The sequence below is a fragment of the Pseudopodoces humilis genome, chromosome 4, assembly GCF_049639895.1.
Source record: "Pseudopodoces humilis isolate 2021_Gansu_Grassland_sample_001 chromosome 4, ASM4963989v1, whole genome shotgun sequence".
Lineage (NCBI taxonomy): Eukaryota > Metazoa > Chordata > Aves > Passeriformes > Paridae > Pseudopodoces > Pseudopodoces humilis.
In genome coordinates this window covers 71353526-71378333 of record NC_142203.1, presented here as the reverse complement: position 1 = coordinate 71378333, position 24808 = coordinate 71353526, and positions in this window count along the sequence as shown.

Here is a 24808-nt window from a genome sequence, read left to right as displayed (position 1 = left end):
TCTCTTCCTTTTTTTTTATGCTGTGGGGACTGAAACAGGTATTCTTGTTTTTCTGTTCAGGCTTTTAGGATCTCAATTTTGCTGTCACACTTCTATCACAGTCTGAGCTAGAAAAATATCCTTTCTTTCTGGAGTTAGGGGAATTCTTTGAAAGCATTTCACTTGCCCAAAACTTCTGACATGAATCTGATCAAGTTGCTGATATAACTCATGTGACTTTAGTGATCACAGAGGGTGCTGAGGACTTTTTTATTGATGCTTTTTGGGATTTTATCTCTATTTTGTCTTTATGTGAGAAAATATTGTGTGCAGGTGAGGACGGGACTCTTCATAGAAAAGGTCTCCTGAAGGAATTAAATTTTACACCAAAAACTTACACTTTTTTCACATAATTCAACAAAAAAAATTGAGTACTTCATTTACTTAGGCAGTACATTAATTTACTAAGTCAGGAGAAGAACAAAATTGAGTGGATCTCATGCTTGTTCCATGTTTTTTGTCTGTTCTTTTTGCTTCTCCTAATTTGTGAGATAACCTTACAGTGCAAAGTTAAAGACAAGGAAGACTGATGCCAGGAACAATTTGGACAGTCTTCATTTTGTCTACAAGAAGGGCTTCCTGAGAAGAAGCACTTGCTCTTGCGACTGTTAACCCCCTCTAGAGAACCCTACCTTATTTATCCATTAAATAAAAAAAAATCAATCAAAATCTTGATCAGAGGATAATCTTGATTATTTATAGCCAATAAGATGCTAAGGTAAGGAGACTATGACTCAGGCACTGTTCCACAATTAATACTTCCACCCACAACATACTTGGATCATTTCTTAGGATGCCATTGGTATCCAATTGGTATTACATCCCATGGTAAATTGTATTCAGTCTCTACAGGGATGTTGGGCAAAAAAGGTCTGAGAGAAAGGGGGAACATTAACATCTGTTGGAATAGAAACAGCAGCTTAAAGGAAGAATATTTTGAATAATATTTGCCACCCAGAAGGTGGTTGGGTACTGGAATAGGCTCCCCAGGGGAGTGGTCACAGCACCAACTGCTCAAAAAGCATTAGAACAATGCTCTCAGGCACAGGTTGTGACTCTTGGGGATTACTCTGTGCAGGGCCAGGAGCTGGGCTCAGTCATCCCTGTGTGTCCCTTCCGACTCAGGATGTTCTGTGAACTGTGATTTTATATTATACATGGACCTCCCTGTCTATTGTACAGCAAGAGGAATGAGGGATGAAACACCTCTTCTATAATGAAAGGCTGAGAGAGCTGAGGTTGTTCAGTATGGAGAAGTCTCCAGGGAGACCATATTGTGGCTTTCTAGTACTTTAAGGGGCCATATAAAAAGGAGGGAGAAGATTTTTTTTATAATTTTTTATACAGGTGGATAGTGAAATACAAGGAAGAATAATTTTTAATTGGAGGAGGCCAGGTTTGTATTGCATTTTAAGAAGAAATCCTTTACTCACAATATAAAGAGTGACCAGGTAATTTGTGGAAGCTCTGTACCGTGAACAGTTCAAGGCCAGGTTGGATAGAGCTCTAAACAAACTTTCTAGTGGGAACTATCCCAGTCCATGGTGGGACTGTGTAATGTCTTTAATGTCCCTTTCAACAAACCACTATTTGATACTATGAAAGATCAAAATTTCTCTACATTTTTTGTTATTAAAGTTATGGATTATTTATTTTATTTACTGGATGTTGTTCCAGGTAGATTCCTTTACCTTGGCATTACTCCTTTTGTTGTTTCTTTTGTTTGTTTTTTTTACTTTCATAGGATAATTGGTTTTTTTTGGGGGGGGGTTCTGTTTTGTTTTGTTTTGTTTTTGAAATTAGACACTAGTCATATCAAAACATTAAAAAAGTTATGAATTAATGACTTAATGCAGTTCATTTTTTGAAACATACATCCATAATTATTGATCAAATTTAAGTGTCTAAATGTTAGATGTGTAGGTCTAGCAGCAGATAATGCTCCTGTTATATCCAGTGGAGAGAAAACAGCACTTTTCAGCTGTAAACTGTCTGGATCCTCCTGCTTCACAGAGAAAACTCAAAGTTATGCAAGCTCTCATTGTAGGAGAGTGACTTGTTAAAAAATCATGCATTGTATTAATGAAAAAATAAAATCCAGGTTCTTTGAGTTCCACATCTGTATCACAGTCATTAGGGCAGGCATCCTAATGACTACTTAGTAGAATAGAATGCATTACCAAACAGTCTTACACAGAAAAATCTGTTGTTGAACTAAATTATTAAGATATGTTCAAGAGTAAGGATCTGGAGCATAAAACAAATAAAATTAATTAACACCATTTTGCTTGCCTGAATTAACTCAGGGTTCTGCTATATATAGCTAGTTTAATCAGGTGGAAGGTACTGCAGGATGTTAATTATGCACGTTTGGATTTGTCTCACCTGCAAAATTTCTGAGGGTATCAGCTACTTCAGAATATGTAAACATTGTTCGGGTTTCTTGTTTGTCTCTTGCACTACCCTATAATGCATAAAACCACACATGGATGGAAAGGGATCTCTATCACAGAATTCAGTCACTTAATGTCATAGGAAACTAAGGTATATAATGTCATCAACAAAGTGGTCACCATAATTCTTAAAAAAAAAATAAAAAAAAATCAAGAGCCAGAAAAACCAACAAAGAAATTTCAAATTACCTAAGTCATTGTTCTCAACAGAAGGCTCTTCCAGAATAAAACTTGTCTGGTGGTTAGAAATTTCTTTAACTGCCAGCAGAAATGACCATTTGATAGTCATTTGTTTTAAGTTCAGTGTTTCAGTTTACCAGGAATTCATTCAGTAAAACTGAATGAACAACCATGTTGGTGTTTATTTTTGTAACAGGGAGCTGTTAATACCTTCTCTGCCTTTTTTTTGCTGATCTAAACCAGTCAAATTAATTTACTAAAATAAGTACTCCTTTCCTAGATAATTCCTGGAGCTTTAAAATAACTTGATCCAATCTGACATTTATGTTTTTTGGACAAGTGTGGTCCCATTTTTGGGTAACACTATGATATGCTATAAGTTGCACTAAAGCTTTCTTTACTTTGATTTCACCTGGATGGATGCAGACTGTATCAGTTCTTCCTCCTTCCCTAAAATAAATCTAGTTTAGCCTGTATCTGATGCAATTCAATAAAAGTAAACCATTGAGGCACCAGTGAAGGAAGTATGATTATTGGAAACATAGGGTCAAGTTTTAGGAGTGGGAAGAATGATATTAATGAGCTTCATCAAGAGGGCTTGTGGGTTATCAGAACATGAGTTGAGAGATTGAAATTTGTGTCTGGACAGGAAGTTCTTCCACTGGGGAAAGAGCCAGTAAAAAGTTCCTGAGGTCCCCTAAATTTTCATGTCCATCACCAGCATGGTTATCTCTTCCTCCTTCAGTTTAAGTGCTTGAAGCCTCATGCAAGTAGAGACAGCATCATGTGAGTGGACCTTTCTGAGTGGATCTTTCTGCCTTTCTCTTTCTGGCTGACTCTAAAGGACATTAAAAAAAAAAAAACTTTAGTGAAGGAAGGAAAAGAAAAATAATGTAAGCTTTGATTGCCTTATTAGAAACAAACCTCAGAGCTGGAGAATGTAGAGGAAAAGGATGGAGCAAACCCTTTAAAGTTTCCTCATGCCTTAGACAAGCTTGAGACCTTGACAGGCTTCCTCCACTCCTGACTGCACAGGGATGGAACACCTATACACTAACTGAAATCTACACATGTTGGATTTTTGCAGGGAATACCTGCTATGTCCTGGTACCTGATTGAATTTCCAGTGGATGCCTACCAACACATTTCAGTTTTCAGCCTTGAGCAGGTAATGAGAATTTATCAACTCTTCACATTCCCACCTGATCTCTCACCAGTGTATCTCCATAAATATTGCTCTTATTTTTCTGGGTGTATTTTGAAATAGCATTTTATTTTATTTCACAGTGTTTGTGTTTATTTCTAGTATTTGTATTTATTTGAAATATTTGGTTTTGGGTTTTCGGGTTTTTTGTTGTGTTTGCATTTATTTGATTTACAAAGGCAGGATAAATAACAAGATATTGTTTATAACTCTGTCCTCACAAGTGACACAGTGGATGGAGACCTCAGGAGAGCCAATGCTTGCATTGACATCAGCAGCAATAATTGCATTAATGGTGAGACATGGCAATCTCATCGGTATTTTGCCCAGGAAAGATAGCACAGGGCTGAGAGCCATTGTTTCATAAAAAATAAGGAAACCTATAATTTTATTGAAAGCAGAAGGGCACAAAAATGATATTGTTTAGAAACTACTTGAAATAATAGCCATTTTGTCACCAAGTTTACCAACCTTTATGTCAGCTCAGGAAAGCTATGAAGAAAAAATAAATCTATAAGTGCTCAGACAATTTTAACTTCGGACTTGAGAGGTTACATGAGGTCTTGGGAAGAATCTTAAGCTCCTGTGTTTTTGCAACACTTTCCCCAACTAAGTTAAAGTTCAGAGATGGGGTGGGGAGTCAGTAGGAAGGTTGCTAAGTAATATGGATTGGATTATAAATTTATAATAAATTAAAATTAAACTAAATACTTTAGATTAGTGTTCTATGTTAAGGAACAATACTAATTCTCAAGTCTGTTACGTGGCCAATCTGGAACGATATTTGCCTTATATTTTTTATATTCACTTAATTTTATTCAGCAAGGTTTTACTCCCCGTGAGAGAGGTAAGTTTTTCAGACTATTTTGTAGGAAGAAAAATGGCTTCTACACAATGAATTCTCCAAACATTTCAAAAGTCACATTTGATTCTGTTCTTCAGAGCATAGCATAAAAGCCCTGGGATATCTAAGAGATTTTTCCACTCTCCTGTATGCTGCACTGATATCTAAGTGAATCTGGAGATTAAGAGAGAAGCATCTACTTTCAAGTGAGTCAAGAAAGAGACTAAAAGAGACACAAATAGGAAGAATTGGAGTTATTGCTTGATTATAATTTAAGTTTTGTTGGAAATTAAAAAATAATGTCTTCTAGTTCTCATTATCTTTTTTTTTTTGCTATTTTTTTTTGGCATTAAATAAATTTTAATTGAAACTTTAGGATCCTTCTGTCTGTTGACATGGATACCAGCCACAGACTTTGTCTTTATCAACACAACCTTTACATTTTTCTTAGCTGCTGCAGTGACTGGATGGGTGTTTACCTAGTGCTGGGGAAATGAAATTTTTGTTTGTACTGTTTCTATCTAAGCCAAAAGATTAGGTAAAGTTCACTTCAAATTCACTATGAGCTTGGCCTTGAATTGCATCCAGAAAGTATTTTTCTGTGACTTTCAATAAATTTGATGGATTTTATTGTTTGGGACATTTAAAAAAAAAAAAAAAAAAAAAAGAGAGAATAATCTCAATACTTCCAATCATCAAAGAAAGAGGAAAAAAAGAATGAAGAGGGTCAGTTTATGACTGACCCATTCCAACAAAGCAGAAATGAAAGTGTGACACTTTCTTAGAAATGCAGAGTTGAAGAAGACTCAGAATAATCAAGTATGTTTTCCCACTATAAATATAACATTATGTAATCCTTGAAAATACTTCTACTATTCTTTTAAAAGCATTTAGGTAATAATGCATCATTCTTTTCTATCCTTGTTTCTCCTATTTGAAAGCTGATTGTTGAAAACCTCCTTCTAAAGTTCAATTTCAGTGCATTATTCACAAAATATTGCATGTTTCCCTCCCCATGACCCACCAGCACATCCCAAAGTTACCAAAGTCTTTTAAAAAAACTTTTACAAACCCAGAGATACTTTTCAGGAGATCAGCATAAAGCTGAATGATGGATGCCATGGAACTGTTGCATTGACATAAATCAACAGCAGCACCAACAGTAATTGTGACATGTCATTCTCAGCCCTTGTTATTAGAGTGGTGTCGCTGTATCTGCTGAAACCACCCCCAGGCTACTGTGGCTCCACAAATTGCTGTTAATTCCATTTTCTAATGATACTGGGACAAATTTAATCACTTCAGAGGCTGAGGATGACAAAACTTTATTTAACCTAGAGGCACAGAGATCTGTGTGTCTCAACCTCTAACTCTCAGAAGCCACACAGGTTGTTTTTTGGTTTTTTTCCAGCTTTGAAGTATTTATCTGCCTACATGCCTTGATTTTCTGTGCAAACAAGAATTAGCACCCAAGAGTCCCACTCTCCTACTGCCCTCTCATCAGTGATGGTCAGTGCTTGATACTTGAGAGGAACTGACTCTGACATGCAGCCAGAGGAGCCAATTGCTGTCTATTATACTTCAGGGGAAAAAGGGGTGAAAATGCCTTTCATCTTTCTAAAACAATTCATGCCCTGAAGCGGGAGGGTTGAGGTCCCCTGTTGTTTTATCCTTGCTAGAGTCACTGATTCATAGCTACTGGATTTTTCATGATGCTTCACCCTGTGAGATTGCACTCTGACTTCATAGAACACACACCCTGTCCTGGCAGAGTCAAGTGTTTACTCTGAGCTCGCAGGCAATGACTTTACTGCTGGTGACCCAGGCTCTCAGTCAAGTATTGATCCAAATATTCCTTATTCTAATCACACTCAAATGTTTCTCATGCAACTTCAACTGGGAACTCTGACTGTTACTTCGGTCTGGGCTTGGTTCAACTTAAATGTTAGATCTTGGAAAATTGACACCTTCTTATCTGTCTGACTTGATCTGCATGTATAATTGCTTCTTTGTGTATATTACAGACTGGTTTTCTAATTAAATGAGCATGATAACATAAAATTCTGTATTTATGCCAATGAGGGCACATTTTTTGTTTCTCTCTGTGTCAGCACTCCTTCAACAGCTTGTGAACCTACAACTCAGTTTTGTGCACAACTAATAGGTATTTACAGCGATTGACTTCCAGTATGATCCATGAAAATAATACTTAAAAATATCCCAAAACAGATACCTTAACAGCTCTTATGATCATATGAGGTGTAAGATCATGAAGTCTATACTTAATAGTTCCACTAGAACCCACATAGGAAAGAGGAACTAGGAGACTTTTTTCCAAAATCCAAATAGTTTTCTTGCAACCCATCGCAATAAGCCCCAGAAAGAGGAAATACTTATTCTACAAGACTTCATAAAGTTCAGCCATCTGACATATAGCCATGTTATTTATGCTGCCCACAATTCTTCTGTATCGACTGACACAAGATTCAAGACCAGACCTTGGCACGCTTCCCTCAGAGATCAGGAAACAGGAGTGTGTTTGGTACTCACACAGCTGTGTAAAGGGAGAGGAGAAAGTTATCTGAGCTGTCATCTTTCTTTAGCCTGCTTGGGATCAGACCCATTATAGCAATTTTTGGTCTTTATACAGCACTTTCCAAGCAAATAGAAGAATCTTTGACAAAACCACATTCCCATCAACATTGAACAGTTCACTCAAAAATTAAACACTTTACAAAATTGGGTCAGATTCAATATAACATTGTTCAGAAGAAAAATGGGATAAAAGCTCTCACAATTCAACACACTACATTTTGACATTGTTTGAAATAAGCTATTTCTTTCTTTTTTTGATCTTCTGAAATTACTTTCCATTTCTATGTTTCAGTATTACATAACACACCATACAATACCACATCACAATACAAATGATGAAATGTCAATTGAAATGTTTCAAATGTGTCATAACGATATAAACCAGATTTTTTCTTGATGAGAAATTAACAATTTCAGTTCTCCTCTCAAACCATATACAGCTGAAATTGGCAATTCTGTCGGCATTCATTAAGTTGTAATTACATCTTCTGTATAACCAGAGCAAGTGTACTTATTCTTGTTTCACAAATGAGAAATTTGACTTATGAAGAAGAAAAGAAATAAAGCTCAGAAAATAAATGTTGACAGATCTGGAGGTAGAAACTGTAGTTCTGAATAGAGCTAAACATCCAGAGGTTATCTTTGCAGACAGACAGGGTTTTTTGTCCGAATTTCAAATATTTTTCTATCAATCCATAGCAATAAATATTTATTCATCTATCTATATATTTTTTATTCAATACCTGACTAAATGGATGAAATCCAGAACCTCCAGAAGCCAAAAATTTGAAATATGGATTTAATATGTCAAAGAATGAAACTCTGGATAAATTCTGTCTGGAAATATGTGGATTTTCTCAGAAGAAACTAAGAAAACCACAAGGTTTGCAAGCAGATGTGTGAGCATTTTTAAGTGAAAACCAATTTAATCAGAATATTTCCGGCTATATTCCTAAGTTTTATTACTTTTTCTCCTGCAGGATTTAAAATCATACTCCTCTTTCTTGTGGTGAGAAAAAAGATTATCAAATGAAATACACAGTAGGATCTAATTTGATGGTGATCTAACAATTGCAACATCAAAATTCTGGAGTACAGTGATTTGGTATTATAAGCTTCTCACATTTTATGAAAACTGCAGAAAAGAACCTGGGAGTCCTGGTGGGTGTCAGGCTGATCATGAGTCAGGGGTGTGCCCCTTTTCCAAGAGGGCCAATGGGATCCTGGAGATTTATGAGAAGAGACTGCAGCGTCTGGGCCTGTTTGGTCTGGAGAAGGGGCAACTGATAGAGGACCTCATCCATACATTTAAATATTTAAAAGGCAGGTGGTGAGGGGATAATGCCAGACTTTTCCATGGTGCTCAGTGGCAGGATGAGGAGCAATGTCAATAAAATTAAACACAAAAAGTTCAACCTCAACGTGAGGAAGAAGTTTGTTTTGTTGAGGGTAACAGAGAACAGCTGCCCAGGGAGGTCATGGAGTCTCTCTCTCTGGAGACATTCAAATCCCACCTGGATGTGTCACTGGCCCTGGGTGACCCTGCCTTGGCAGGGAGTTGGATTGAGTGATATCTAGAGATCCTCTCCCACTGTTTTGTTTCAGTTTCCCACAGTTTCAGTTTGAATAACTGAATTGTTATTCTGTGATTCTGTGAAAATCCAGGAAGGTAAATCAAGAACAATAAAGAGAGGTCCTCAGCATTCAAGAAGTGTAGCTGAAAAGACTGATGCTTAAATCTCGAAGAAATTTTTGAGCTCATATGTTAATAAGAGGATTCAGATTTTCAGCAGTAAACTCTATTGCCAAAAATTTCACTTAGGCTTCCTTGATTTTTATTTCATTATTGTAAAAAATCAAGATATATATCATTATGTTTTTAAAGAAAACATGAGATTTTTTCAAAGAAAAACCTATGCAAAAAAAAAAAAGTATTTGAAAATGTCGTTTTCAAATATTTTTTTTAAAATGTTGAGTAGGTGGATAAAAAGCTGTAGTGGTTTTGATTTGCCAATTTGAATTTCCCAGCCAATGCACCAAATAATGTGGTGGGTTAAGCACTTTCTAAAATCACCAGTGCACTTACTCATTTCTTGCTGTGAGATATGGATCAGGAGAAGGGCAAAACAGGCTCAAAACTTAAAAAGTATAAGAAACTATTAACAGGACTACAAGAATAAGAAGAATCAGAATAAAAGCTCCAAAACACTTTTCCACCCCCTTCCCAACTACTTTCCTTTCCCAACCGACCACATAGAGACAAAACCTGGGATATTAAAGCAGTACCAACCATACAGTAGCTTTGCATCAGTTATTGTAGGGAGAGGAATTTTCTCTTGCTATGCCATGGAGACTTCTCCACAAGAAACTGTCCTCTCATGACTTTTCATTTCCACAAATAGCAGTTACCCAGGATAAGTTCTGCAATTGTGAAATCCCTCCCATTTTCACAGCCCTCCTAGAGGTGTGTCCATGGGCCATGAACTCATAGGGTATTATTTTAAAGATGAGTTGTTCAAAGGCTAAGGTTCTCTTCATCTGTCTCTGATCATCTCTGGAAACAGAGGTTTTCTTCTTCTCTCCCTGGGGGAAAAGGGTCTTCATCAGCTCTCATCTCTCTTTCTCTATTCAAGCTTCTCATGGGATAACTACTGCTCCAACATCTGCCTAGCTTCATCGATGGATGCCCTTGCTCAGATCTATTTTGAATACTTCATCCCCCCATATTCTCTAGTGAATTAAAGGGAATATTACAGTGTATCATTGTCTGTCTCCATGGTACTACCAAAAGACCTTTCACCCCTAATAGGGCATCTCCTCATTCTCCTTCCATCTGAGGCTTGACTCTTTAACTGACCTTGGTGTCTTCATACTGTCTTTCTACATGTTGTCACTCTTTTTGTCTCACCCAAGGGGAGAATCGTGGTCTGCAGGTCTCATCTGTGCACTGAAAGAAAGGGTTAGTATCTCATCCAGGCCTGCAGATGGTTGTAAGCAGTGGCCACAGCAGTCACGGTGTTGGATTTCAGGCTGCATTGGGCCCTTCTCTCTGCCTGGCAGCCCCTGGGAGCGGGGGCTCAGCCTGGGCCCCAGCAGACCCTGGTTTGGCATGGGGAGGGAAGCTCAGTGTTGGTGAGATGTCAGCAGCCACGGCCTGGCCCAGGCTGGGGCTGGATCCCTGCATCCTCCATGCCCTGCAGCCTCCATCCCCTGCCCGGGAGCTGCTGGAGTCCAACCCAGCCTCCCCCAGGCCACACAGGCCTCAGCAGAGCAGGGCCAGCCCCTCCGGAGCTCTGCTACCTTTCGAGGCCAGAAGCAAAGAGAGAGAGTTCCCAGGCTAGCTGTTTTTAAAATGTCGATTGCACAGAGGCAGATCTAATTTCTAAGTTGTTGAAAATATTGTCAGTTCTCAGAACTGGCCAGCTATTGGCCTTTCCCAGGCACAGAGGAAGCTCCCAGCAGCTTCTCTCAGAGAAATCGCTCCCGTGGGTGGTTTCTTCCTTCTTCACCCAGTATCAACCAATGTGAAACCACCGCAAAAACAATTTACTTCAATTAAAAAATAAGTTTCTAGCATTTCACTTTGTCAAAATGTCCAAGCAAAAGCTATACCTGGCTCATTAAATGTATTTTCTTCCTTTCACAAATTTTGTGTAAATATTAATAAACAAAAATCCATTGCTTTCATTCTTTTTTTTTTTTTCAATTTTCATTACATCTTTTTAGTCTCACATGTCCTCTAAAATGCCTAAACTGAAGAGGAATAAATCTATCACTTCTTTATTTTTTACATATATATATATAGCCTATACTCTTTAAACATGTTTCTGCAGTATGATTCTATGCTGAATGCATGCAGAGAAGTTTATATTAATGTTTTATTGGATATCTATGACATGCAGACTATGTTTAGTGCATGTAGAGTCAGTGTAAATGTTCAGATGTTAATCTGATGTTGCTCTTTGTCCTGCAGACATGTAGATGCAGTTTATAAAGCCTGGCTTGTTTACACAAGGTGTAGAAAAAGGCCTCTGAGAGGTTATGCGGAAGACCCTCGATAGGTGTAATTTCTGGTGAATATACTACATCTTTGTGAATTTAAATCTGAGGTGTGAGGGTACAGATTTCATTTTGAATTCTGTGTATTTGAATAAAGGATTTTCCAGCAATTATTTTTTGTTCATCTGCATGTGCTGTGTAAAGAATGTTGGCAGGGTATTGCTTTACACCTACATTTTCATTGCAACACAAAGGAAAAGGAAAAAAAATAGAAAATAGATTTTGTCCTTCAGATGACAATAGGCTCCCTGTGTTAGAAAGAAGCATTAAATCCATCCATTTTAAAACCTGTCTTTACACATGATGCAGGTGATATTTACAGTCTAAGGAGTGGTGACATTTATGGAAGGAAGAGGTTTTAGCCACAGATCAAACCCTTATGTTGGAAGACATCTTCCATCCTGAGCTCCCTACAGATTGTATCCAGACTGCCAAAATTCAATTTCAGCGCCAATCCTCTTCTGTGCAACAGGTATACAAGCTTGAAAACAGGCTTGAATACTGAAAATGTAATGGTGTTCATAGGGAAGACTTAATCCACCCTCTATCTCAGACACTCTGAGGCCTTCAGCATCTTTCTATGCAGCATTCAGAAACCTGGATGTTCCTGCTCTCTGAAAGCCAGAGGAAAGAAGTGAATATCTCAGCCAAGAGTTCTGAGTTACTTGTATGATGTTGCCATTTGGAGGCTTGCAAAAGTCTGAACAGGTCAGTAGTATTTCTTTATCTTAATCATAATTTAACTTGCAGACTCCCTGATGAATATAAGATTATTTTTCATGTCAAAATGTTCATACAAATAAACTAGTCCCAGATATATTAAGTCTATATTTACTTCTAACACATAGTCTAGAAGTACAATTGAAATTTAATTTTTAACATCTCTCATGTTTTTCCTCTTTTACAGTGGCTTAATTTCTGGAAATTCCACCTCTATTCTGTCCAGCTTGTAAGAGCTGAATAATACAAAAAATTAGAACACAAGAATTTGAGTAGTTTATTGCTCTGAAGTCTGAAAGCCCACACTGTTCCACGTCACCCAGTCTGCTTACTGGATATTAAGGTTTTTAGGAGACAGACCTTTCTTTGTAAATTACTTTCTTGAAGGGTTGTGCTACTACTCAAGGGTGTGAGACACTGCCTATGCAATCTGTCAAAGTCAAGGCCTGAGCTGTGGTAGGACTTCCCTCAGTGAACGCTGTTCTGAGGCCAGAAAGATCTCACCACAGAAATGACACTGCTGACAAAGTCCTAAATTTAAGTGCTTTAAAAGAGGAGAATGGAATCAATCTGTGTCATTCCTTAAAACACATCTAAAATGGTGTAAAGGAGGAGATGAAGCTCTGTGATTTTTCACTAAGGTAATTCCTCATCACTGCCTCTTTATTTTATCTTCTTTTCTTAGCTATATGGTCTTCTTGCAGAGACTTGTAGTGTAAAACATCACAAACTGCAAGTCAAGTGAGCAGGACAAGCTAAGGGTTTTTCAGTTTTTGGAGGATGGAAATAGTAACATTCATAAAGGTATTCGGCCACTTTTAAATAAATTTCTAAATTAAATAATTTTCTGGAGGCATCCAATCAGCTTCACTGACCATAGGTGGGAACAGTCTTCTCTTTGCTAATGCTAGGCATATAAAACTTTGATGACTAAATTTAGGTGAGATGAAACATGCCTTCAAGAAACTCCATGATAGTTCTGTAAACCACATCCTTTTGTGCTCCCTTTCTCCCCTGCTGTTCCTTTTCTTCACTTGTCATTTATTTCCATGTCAGGTGTCTGAACTTAGACACTAAGGTCTTTGAAGAATAAACCACGCCTGAATATTTGTCTCAACACTAAATAACCAACTTAATCTACTAGGACAGGCAGCTGAAGAATGCCTAAGACACTATAAAGAAATTAAGTATATATTACTAGGTTTTTATTAGAAAATCTGCTCCCTTTTACCAATAAATCAGAGCACAAAAAAGGCAGTAGCTAGTAGATTGTACTGAGTTTTACTTTTTTACACTGAGTAGTATTTAAATTGTTTTTTTATTATAAAACTTTAGTTAATCTAGATAACAGTATATTAAACAATAAAGGATTCCTGATCCTGACAGCTCACCAAAACACCCCACTACAACTGAATGAAGCCAGTAAACATAGGACCATTAGGAAAAATGGATGGGTCAACTTAACACAACGAAAATTATTAAAACATAGGTGGTTTGCAACATTACAACTAAATTGTCATTATAGCTGAAATTTTTGGAACAGGAAATATTTTTTTCTCTGCAAGAGTTAGATCTGAACTAATAATTATAAGACTGATCAATTTTCAATACATAGCAATAAATTCTTGGGTTTATAGGAGATGGATACAAAGAAGGCATGACCTTCTCAATATTCAGTTTTTCTTTAGGTTAACTGAAAGTGTTCCTCTAAACAAAACTGTGAGTTCAACAAAGCTAACCACTGTAGTGTTTTCCTGAAAAATCTGTGAAATTTAAGCTAAAAGTATTGAAATTTGACATAATTGCAAGGTCTTGCAGTATACTTTGTTCCCTTCTCCACCCTATCCCCAATATTATTTTTACTGTAAGATTTATCGAAGACTTGTAAAGACCTGCCCTTGGTTCTGGTAACATCTGAATATGAATCTAAATGTCTGCTTTTTATCTATCAGGCACCTTTATGTCAACATCTTATACCTAGGAAATACCTTCAGGACACAGATTTTGTTTAAAGAGCAAGTGAAGAAACAATACATTTCTAAAGAAAAGATTTTGTCATTTTTCTCTCTGAATACTGATAAAAAAGATTTTTAGATAAAAGAGATGCTATTGTTCTGAAAATAGTGGTTTTATTCATGTAAAGGAAGTTCAACACAATCCTCCAAATTGGTCTTCACATACCACTTTTGGCCTAGGCAATGTGTTTTATATCACACCAGGCAGAGTATTTTAGAAGGAAAGTTGAGGATTTTTAGCTCAGAAATAGCCACCATGGTTTTACATGCCAACATTTAGGTGAAAGGAACTCTAACAGAAGTAGAGTCCTGTCCTAGATTCTCAGTTGGACTTAAGGGGCAAGGAAGACAACTTCATCCACAAACAGACCCAGATAATGATATCAGCTCTAGAGATCAGGAAGAATGTTTCCACCACAGCACAAAAAGTTTGTGACCTTCTGTGAGGCTTGGATTCCAGACAAACCTCAGGTAAAGTACACAAATTTTGTCGGCTTACTGGAAATAAGTACATGTTTTTCCCACCACAACTGTGCTTCTGTTTTGTCTTTCAAGCATCCTCCTGGTATTGCTTGCTGCCAGGGACCACAAATATGGAGAGAGGTATTTTGGTGAGGCTCAGAAAGCCCATAACAAGCATACAGTTTGACCTCCTAATCACAAGCCAACAAATTTTACCAAGTAATTCTTGCATGAGTCCATATCCTGGATGTGCTGTAGGCAGTTTTTTAGAAGGACATCCAGCTCACATTGTCACCAGTATTCCCTGAGGCTCCTCAGTGATTTTCACATATCTGATGCCCCAGAATATCAGCAGGGGCTTTGGAAAATTATCAGAGAGTGCTTTCAAACCTAGATTCTTGAAGCGTGATTATAGGTTCCAAAAACAGTGACGCAGACAGCAAGCAAGGGGAGCAGATCCACCCATATTATTTGAAAGTCTAGCAATAGAAATATTCTTGCAGACGCTCTTCGTTGAAGAACAAGAGATATAATTTAGAATGTAGCACTGCCAGGAAGGCAAATGACTAAAAACTAATTGTTTTTCCCATTACAGAGAACACCCATGATTGTACCAGTGTCAGTCTCTTTCAGAAAATATTCTAGACAAACATTCTTTATTATGTGCAGTAATAATAATAATAATGATACATTTTGTCTGTGCAATGACATCCATCCTGATGAACCAAAGTGCTTTCAAATTTTGGTGATGTGTTCCTTTCAATGACTGACCTAGACCCTGGATATCTGGACAACAAATTGAAACCTTAGCTTGAAAAGAATTGAGAAAATATCCCTAACTTGGCTGACTTTTACCCAAAACCTTGTCAAGACTTACTTGTTTGTCTTCTTTCATCAAATATTTCCCCTGGGAGCGTAAATACTTAAAATCATTTAATATCCAAATCACCTAGGATTGGAGAAGAGACAGTTTGTTCAGTACCACCTTAGTTCAGCTTTTAGTTTTAGTACAGTATGATTATTTTAATTACTACTGTCAGTGGTTATGTACAGCTTTGTTACTATGATATACAATGATCATTGTTATTAATTTGGCAATGAATATTGCCCTTATTCAACTTAGTGTCTTAAATCTTGTTTCTGTGGTGTGAATGTTAAAATTAAAATTTTAATAAAACTAATGGCAACATGAAATATAATGATAATAATAATGATGTTCTATGGAGGAACATAGTTCATTACAGAATCCTAATACAGTCTCTTTCAATAAGAGTTCCTAGCAATTCAAGAAGTAAGCATGCCCTCAACTTATGATAAAGAAATAACCAGATTTGGGCAATAACATAATATGTTTTCAAATACCAGTGACAAACTCCCCTTAACTTCAACAATGCAACACTGTTCTTTAATAATACAAATTATCAATTATATTTGGAAAAGGAACTAAAATTAAATTTATGAGCAAGGTGGTATGTACTTTCAGTAGGTGAACAAAGCTAGTCAATTATGTGTTTCACCTCATCTACTCGGCTTTGTAAACACTAGATGTTGAGTCCAAGGTGGTCATAACAGGTCCTTCTATTTGTCATGGAAACACCCCCTCCTAAGAAAACTCTTTGTCAGCTGTAGCATCTCTGAAGGTTTCTTTTTCTACTGGTATGCTAATGACAGAGCCGAAGTACACACACACCTCAGATCTGCAGAAGTTACAGAAAACAACTTGAAAGCCTTGTCCTGAGTGATTATGTGCTTTCAAGGGGATTTAGTAAGCGTGTCCGTATAATTCTCATTTTTTATCTCATTTTTGGTTTTCTAGTTAGAGGGAAATGAATACAAAAAGTTATGCATTACTTGTGCCCCTGAGGAGACTGAAATAGTTTATTGGATTGAGGCAATGGAATGAAGGATTTTCAGCTAAAGCCAATAAAATTACAGAGGAACAGACCTCTAGGGGTGATTGGCTTCTGAAATATTCATCTCCTATACCACCTTGGTCCTTTTTTGTTTTCTGTTACTAGCACTAGTGAGCCACTGCTCTAGCCCATATCTGAGAGTAGGAAGGACCAGAAAATCTGGAAATCTAACAGTTCAAGGAATGAGAACCTTTCAGATGTTGCAACATTTGATCTGAGAAGGTGTGTTGAAGGCAAAGACCCCTCTAAAACAGATATTCTAGCTGCACACTGATAGACAAACAAGGTGGAACTGGACAGAAATTGTTAAGAGAGAACTCTCTCAGGTGTCTTGATCCACAGAGCTTCATCCCTCTGTGTCAAGATGCAAACCTGCTGTTTTCATTTGATGCTGCAATCCACTTTCCAAATTAATTTGGTTAATAATTATACCTCATTTTTCTAGCAACAGCTATGCCTGACTTTGGAGTATTGAAGTAAAGTGCAGATTTAAACCTATCCTACTAGAAGCACGAGGCAACATGAACTGACACATACCAGCACTCAGCCTGCTGTTTCTCTTATTCCACATGCTTAAGTTTAAGGGTTTGTAAGGTCATAATAGAAATTACTTTTACCCAGTTAGTTTGGAAGCCTGTACTTGAAATGGAGGCTGAATTTTGCCCTAGGTGTCATTTCAGCCTCAGCCCTTCTATAGTACATTAGAGGAAAGTAGGCAAGAAGAAAGACACATGCTGCAAAATGGGAAAAGGAGAAGGAATAACTTTTTTCAGTCTTCAAAATTCCCAAAATATGAAAGGCTTAGTCAAGAAATGTAGTTGGTTTATACCTATCATTGCTGGGTTTAAGAAAAAAATTGATAAAAAAAGTTATAAGATAAAATAATTTCATTAGATAATCTCTAGGGTGTTTTTTGCTAACACCTCTGGATTCTAAATTTTGGTTAAATGGTTATTGTTTCAGCTTGAGTCTAGAATTTAAAATGTTGAATTTAGGTTAGTTAAATGTAGTAAAGCCTCCAAAACATCCCTGACAAGGTTTTGAATGGAATTAATAAGTGCATGTGCAAATTACATCTTATTATTCAGCAGATGAATTTTTGGAAAGTTAAATTTTCAGTTATCAAGTTTATCCATCTTTCTGCCAAGACTATTTCTGAGGGAGCTATAGAGCTGCTATTCTCCAGGGATTAAAACTTTTCTGAAGAAAGAGACATCCCCTCTAAACTCAAGCAATATGAGAATGCCATGATCTTGGGTTATCATGATGCAGAGATGAATCTGAGATTTCAAAAGAGAATATGATTAGGAAAACCTCTTTATATGGTTGTATATAACTACAAGGAATAAACCAATTCTGTCTAAAATTCACAAATCAATTTGGGAATAAAATATGAACTAAAAGAAAGAAAAAACAAATGAGAAACATTCTACATGTTGGTTTGAAGGCATGGCATTTCATCACTTGCTGCAGAAAGGACTCTTCTACTTTGTCAGTCAACAGACTACCCTTCTATGGCAGTTAGTTTAAAACTTAGTACCTAAAGTTTTGAGAACTCCAGGGTAATTTGGGGGCTTCCAGACACAGTTACCCTATGGAAAGTCCTGACAAATTGAAAAGCTATCCTAAACTGGCAGTGAAAAACAATCACAGTGCCCTACACTTAATTTGGTTTCCTCTTATGTTTGTGTGTTATGAATTCTAAAGGAGAAATTGAATAGAGTGAGCTACAGTAATTTTATGCAATTATCTTTAAAGAACATAAATGACTAGACAAGCTGAACCATGGATTATCTAAAAAGAGAGGAGATGAACCAAGACTTTGGATTATTGTCTAAGAATCAAATAGCTCAAGTTAAAACGTTTGCAGATACACTGAGTTCTGTGGGTGGCAGGTTCCTTGGATTTCTTTGATCATTATCTTTAATCAGTGAAGTTTAAAATCCAGATGATTTGACTTTCACTAAAGTTATGACTAGAATAGAAATTCCACCTTTGAGTGGGCACCAAGAGTATGAAGTGACTATAACTGAAAAATTATTTTTTCTTCTCATAACCATGCTCTTTGCTCTTAGTTTGGGAACACTATTTATGTTCACAGTCAACAAAACACAAATATATGCAGCTAAAGTCTGCTGAAGAGAGCTGTTTCCAAGAAAAAATGTTCTATTTGAATTATATGATTTCAGAAACTGGTATCCTACATATTGATGGAGCTAAGACGTTAACTTTAAATATTCTCCAGAAGCAGGAAATAATCCAGATCAGCTTTACTCTGAATCATCTCATAAACATGCAGTAACATAGAGAATTTAAAAAAAAATAAGTCCTCAACAAAATCAATTAGTTCAGAAGGACATAGACCTGCTTGTGACTGTGCAAAATAAAAAAAAAAAAACAACACTATTTGTTTAGTAAATATGGTGAGGATAAAAGGCTACAGCTTAAGGGAGGACATTAAGAGAGCAGATTCTTACATTTGATTCAGGAATTCTGCACAACAAAAGTTAATTTGATAAAATAATCTTAGCGTCTCCTCTGAAAGAGGATTCAAATGCATATCCGTTTTGTCTAGATTCATTTTTATGCTTATAACTTACATGGTTAGAAAAACGCAATCATTCAAGTTCCTTTTGAAAAGAGATATTTGAGGGAAACTTTATTGTGCAGTATGGTGTTCTAAAGTTCTTTTTCTTTCAGTCTCTGTTAAAAAAGCTTAGATGACTTATTTCGATTAGACGTCACCAGACAGATCTCGTTCAGACTTAACTAAACAAAGTCATCAGTCTACAGCATTAAACACAGATGGAGGGCAGAGTAACAATGTGTCTCTGTTAAACACTTAAATTAAAACTCTGAACTTCATGTTGGTTGAAAAAGCCAGCTTGGGGAACAATGTAGAAACAGATACCCCTAGCTGGTAAAAATGCTCATCAGAAATGCAGTGCAGGTTCCAGCACATAGATCATTCCCACATATTCATCTGTTTATACATATGTAGATTCTTAGATGTGAAGGTCATGAGGATGGGATATAATCTTAGCAAGCTGCATGTGTAAGACTCTTCCTCCTCCCAGAAAGTGAGTATGTTTACTGGTCAGAAATGCACATTTAGTTTCTCTACTAAATTTATAATTTCTATCTGTATTTAGGCAAAATAATATACTTTCTGGTATTGTAGTGAGTGTAGAAATGTGAGTGTGTGAAAAGACAAAGTATGGAAAGATCCTGTGTGTCGTCATAGGAGAGGGCCAGGTAGTTTTGCATGTGGCAAGAAAGTCTGTGATGAGTTTATGGGTAAAACCTAAGAGGGTAAGTCAATTGTGTATGACATGCACAAACCCCACTTTTTATCTGTATTAGTCTGTGAGCACAAGAGAGTGGGATGCACATGTGCTCTGCAGAAAAAGGAAGAAACAGCTCATGTGACAGAAGAATACATGTATACATGTGTGCACAGGCACCCACTTTGCCCTAGGCAAGTTCAGATCTTAGCTGGAAACTTGAAAAATTGACTTTAGTGGGACTTGAAAGAGATCTCAGATGAACTGAATTTGTCTGCTTTCTTTTCCCACTAGTGCAGCCAAAATGGATTCTCAGTCTAATAAGGTTTGACAAGACCTGGCACTGGAGGCAGGTGCCAAGGAATCCAACTAGTCAAAAGTGTTAGAGGCACCATGGGCACTAGAGAATAGAGGTGTTGCCATGGGAACAGAAGAAAGATGCTCCATAGTGGCTGGTTAGGAGGTTTGTTTAAGAGGGAGCCAAGCAGCTGCAGCCTTGCTATCGCCCTATGCTTGAGCAACGGTAGGTAAATTCCATCTTCCTCCACTCCTGCCAGGAAGTGGAATTCAATTCTTCTTCCTTACGTGAACAATGTTGAGATTGCTGACATCGCTGCAGACTCCCAAATGGTTTGTGCTGCAAAAGAAGATGGTTTGGTACTCAATGCTGCAAATGCCTGATCTGCATTGGGTGATTGAGGGTGTGGAAGATATTTTTTTAAGAATTAGAGGACATAATTTTTAGTTACAAAGCTATGAATCTCGCTTTCTCTGCTTACTTTCCCTCTCTCTGCTGCACACTCTTCCCTCACTCCTTAAAAAATATGCAGAACCTTCCAAGGAGCTAGAGAAAGAAAAGCTTATTATGAAATCAAGGTCTGCTTCAAGGGAAATTTATAAAAATATTGTCCCTTCCAGAAGACACATATAAGGGCTTTTTATTGTTACTTTCTTTTTTTATTTTTTTTACATCCACAAATCTGTAAAGATGGAAATAGTGTGTGAGGAAAGGAAAAGGGAACTTCTCTGACTCCAAACTAAAATACCATCTGAGCAGCTGCAGTACTGTAATTATAATAATTTGCATTTCAGTGATGTCTAGAATCCTCTGATAATACCACAACTCCATGGTGCTAGGTGCAGTACATAATGCAGCTGGAGACAATGGATGGTCAGCAGTGTTTGAAAAGAATATTTAAAAAAAATTAAAAAAAAAGAAGAAAACGAAAAAAAAAAGCATTAAGCTAAAAGTCAAATCTGAAAAAAAAATCATTTTTATATCACATAAGAAAAAGGATGGGGAGGATTAATCAGGAAGTGATTCCAATTATTTATTAAACAGCACTTAAGGATAATGTAACAACATTAAATAAACAACAGCCTCTGGATACAACCTCTCATTCAAGTTGTCTGTTTGTCAGCAGCAAGATTCTCAGGTTAATCACCACAGTAGAAACATACACTTCCATACCTCATTCCCTCTGTGGATGTGTGTGTGTTTCTATCTGCCCATCTAGATTCTGATAAATGCTGCCTCAGAACCAACCACGGACAGAGACATGATAACTTTTGTTCAAACCAGTGCAAATATTCTTAATTAAATGGTTGCAGCTTCTGTTTATGAAGCCCTACTCAGTACATCATGTTGCTGCCTTCACTTAAACAGATGTTTGTAACCAGTTACAATACCTGGAAAGTCATGGGTTCAGTAACAAGCAAATCAAAACAAAAAACATGATGCTGAATTATCTATATATTTTAAACTCAAAACTGAAGGATTGCTTTGAAAGGGGTGCATTCACTCATAAATGAAAAACATTTACCTCTTTATACAGTTTATCTGCTGGACTTGTTTAAGAATGCTTCTGGGGTTTTTTAACCAGTTTTAGGTCCTAAGTGATTTCTAAGTCCTGCTGCTCTTTAAGTCTGCTTTTAACGGACTTAGCAAACTTGGTCTCTCATGGGCTTCAATTGTCTGACCATTGAATTAATATTATCTTTTGGATTAATGTTATCTTTTGGATTAATATTATCCTTAGGGATGACATTTACAATGGTGTCTAAGGTAGGCAAGTGTCAAAGATCTCTTAAATGTCAAAGATTTTTTTTCTTATAGACTAAATGATAAACTGTAAATTAAGCTCTATTATTGTAGGAGCCAAACCTGCATATATTGGCCAGATCAAGTTGCTGCTGTAATGTCAGTACATGCAAGACAGATTAAAAATAACCATGTGTAGCATGAAGAAGGTGAATAATCAATGATTTTCATAGTTTTTCTAACTTATCGCATCATAAATTAAAGTTGAATTATATTTTTTACAATAAAGAAATGGATGGGTTTTTTTGTTACATAACATGCTGTCTATAAACGTTAAAGTGGTTTCAAAAGTGGAAGAAATTGTTAAAGAATCATACTTTCTCAAGGTAACATTTAGAAAGATATCACCTCTCCCAAAACAAATCCCTTAGTCTCAAAGTTTTAGAGGCCAGAAGAGTACTGGGGTCAAGTGCCATTTGACAGACACATTTTTTTACCAAACATCTACTCTTGACTGTGCTGGAGACAGATTAACAGGATGGTTTGGCTTGGTAGATCTTAATATATATATATATATTTTTTTTTTTTGTATGATGCATGGTTATGCATCAATTCTGAGACTAAACAGAGTTACTGCAATTATGCAAGGAAGCGATAGGTGACTGCAGATTCATGTTTAGGAGTTTATAAATAGACAGAATTTTCAGAAGATTCAGAATTTTTTTAAGTCTGTTTCTTCCACCAGAAATGTAGAAAAAATCCAATCCCTTTTCTTGAAAAGAGTCCAAGTCACTTTTGTTTTTCATCTTGCAGACACCTAAGTGCAATCCATTTGCTGACCTAGAATTGGGTCATTTTTGATCCTTGACATTCTCTCCATAAACATGAGACATCTTTCCTAAACCAAAAAATCTCTCCGGTTCCTCTCCTATATATCTGAGTGAACTTGTTTAATTAAATTCACTGTTGGCAAAATAAATAAAACTTCCCCAGGATCAAAACTTGTAAAGCAGCATTAAAAATCTAGCTCCATGCAAGTAATTTCCTATATGAATTTGGGGAGAAGAAGTGGAAGAAGTGATTAGAATTAGGTTTATAATGAAACACTAGTTGGACGTCGGTAGTGTATTTACCACTTCATCTCCATCCTAATGTGGTGACTCAATGTCTGGGTTGCACTGTTTGCTGTTAAATAATGAATATGTCTGTATCTATGATAACATGGAAAGGTTCTGATTTCTGTTTGTTTGGGATTTTTTTTTCTGGTTTTGGAAGTCTGATTCATTAAAATTTTACATCTCCTTTATGTAGTCAGGATTCCATAAATAACAAAGAATTCACATCTTAAAAAAAAACACAACCAAACAACAACAACAAAACACAACCAAAACAAAATAAACAAACAGAAAACCAAACAAGCAAACAAAAAAAAAAAAAAAAACACACCAAAAAAACCCAAAAGAAAACCAAACCCAAAAACCAAACCCAAAACCAAACCAACAACCATGCCAAACCAAAGCAAAAAAAAAAAATTAAAAAAAAAATAATAAACCCCAAAGCAAAAGAAATCAAACAAAACCCCTCCTCTGGTATGCTGGAATAGCAACTTAAATCCACTTTTGTTCCAAAACAAATTCCACCTCTTTATACTCCATACTCAACATTTTCTTCCCATTTGTCACTAAGGCTCAGTGCAGGATGCATGTAAGCTCTGAAATTCAGTAAAGGATGCCTCTTAGTCACCTGACTGAAGAGAAAATTAAAGGGCTGTAAACACAGCATTCACAGGAACAAAACACAGCTAACACTGCCTAGGAGTAATGGCTTGCCAGTAACCTCCAAATCATAGAAAAGAGGGTAAGGGAGATGTGTAGGAATTTTAAATAAGTTCTTGGTCAAAGAGAGAGATAATTGCATAGTAAGCTACTTGTCCATTGAAATAAGTGAAATTTACATTTGTATGAATAAATATTCTTTTTATCCAATCTATTGAGGTGAGGGTGGTGAGGCACTCACCCATAGGCTTTCTAGAGAAGCTGTGGATGTTCGATCACTGGAAATGTCCAAGGCTAGGCTGGATGGGGCTTGGAGTAATATGGGATAGTGGAAGATGTCCCTGGCTATGGCAGGGGATTGAAAAAAGAAGTTTTTAATATCTCTTCAAATCAAATCCGTTCTGAAATTCTATGATTCCATTTTTTTCATAGAAGTAAATAAATAGTTAACTCACTTCAAATATATTTTATAAATCCCACCTCCAATTTGTTTTTTTTTTTCTTTTTTTAATGGACCTATAATTTTTTATCTGTAAACCAGTACTGATAATCCTGATTTACACAGCTAGATGAATTTATGAATATATAAACTCAGCCTACAAAACTGTGTAGGTAGTTATATTTGTCATTATTTCATCTCTCCTGGATCTTCTACAACTTCACACATGGCTACATTGGACATCCTCTCAGATAATATTTCATCAGCATCTTATGGCCTGAAAAATAAGGGAATTTGTATTATTTTAAGAAGCTGAGGTATGAAAAGATGAAAGATAACCGATGAAGGGTACACAAAGTTCATGAAGACCTGGAAATGGAATTCTCATTGTTAATGCCCACTTTTGTTCTTTTATCCCCCGAAAGATTCTTCATTAGATCACAGAATAATATAGCCTAAAGACATTTCAAGAGATTGGATGGGCTGACTTTATGGCCCAGGCATGTGCCAAATCTAGTCTAAACTATTCAGGAATTCTTTACAAGTTGGAGCCCCCACCCCTAACTAACCTCACCATTGGGAAAGCTTCTTATCTCGAAGCTGGTATCTCCCCTGCAGGAATTTAAATGAGCAACTTCTTGTTCTGTCTGTCATCACGGGAAGGGATTATTTCCAGCTTCTGTAGGACTTGACAGTGTTATCGCACCCCAAAGACAGATTTCTAAGCTGTCCAATAATTTCTTCTTCCAAAATCTCTACAGATGGTGGATCTATTTCTTGAAGTA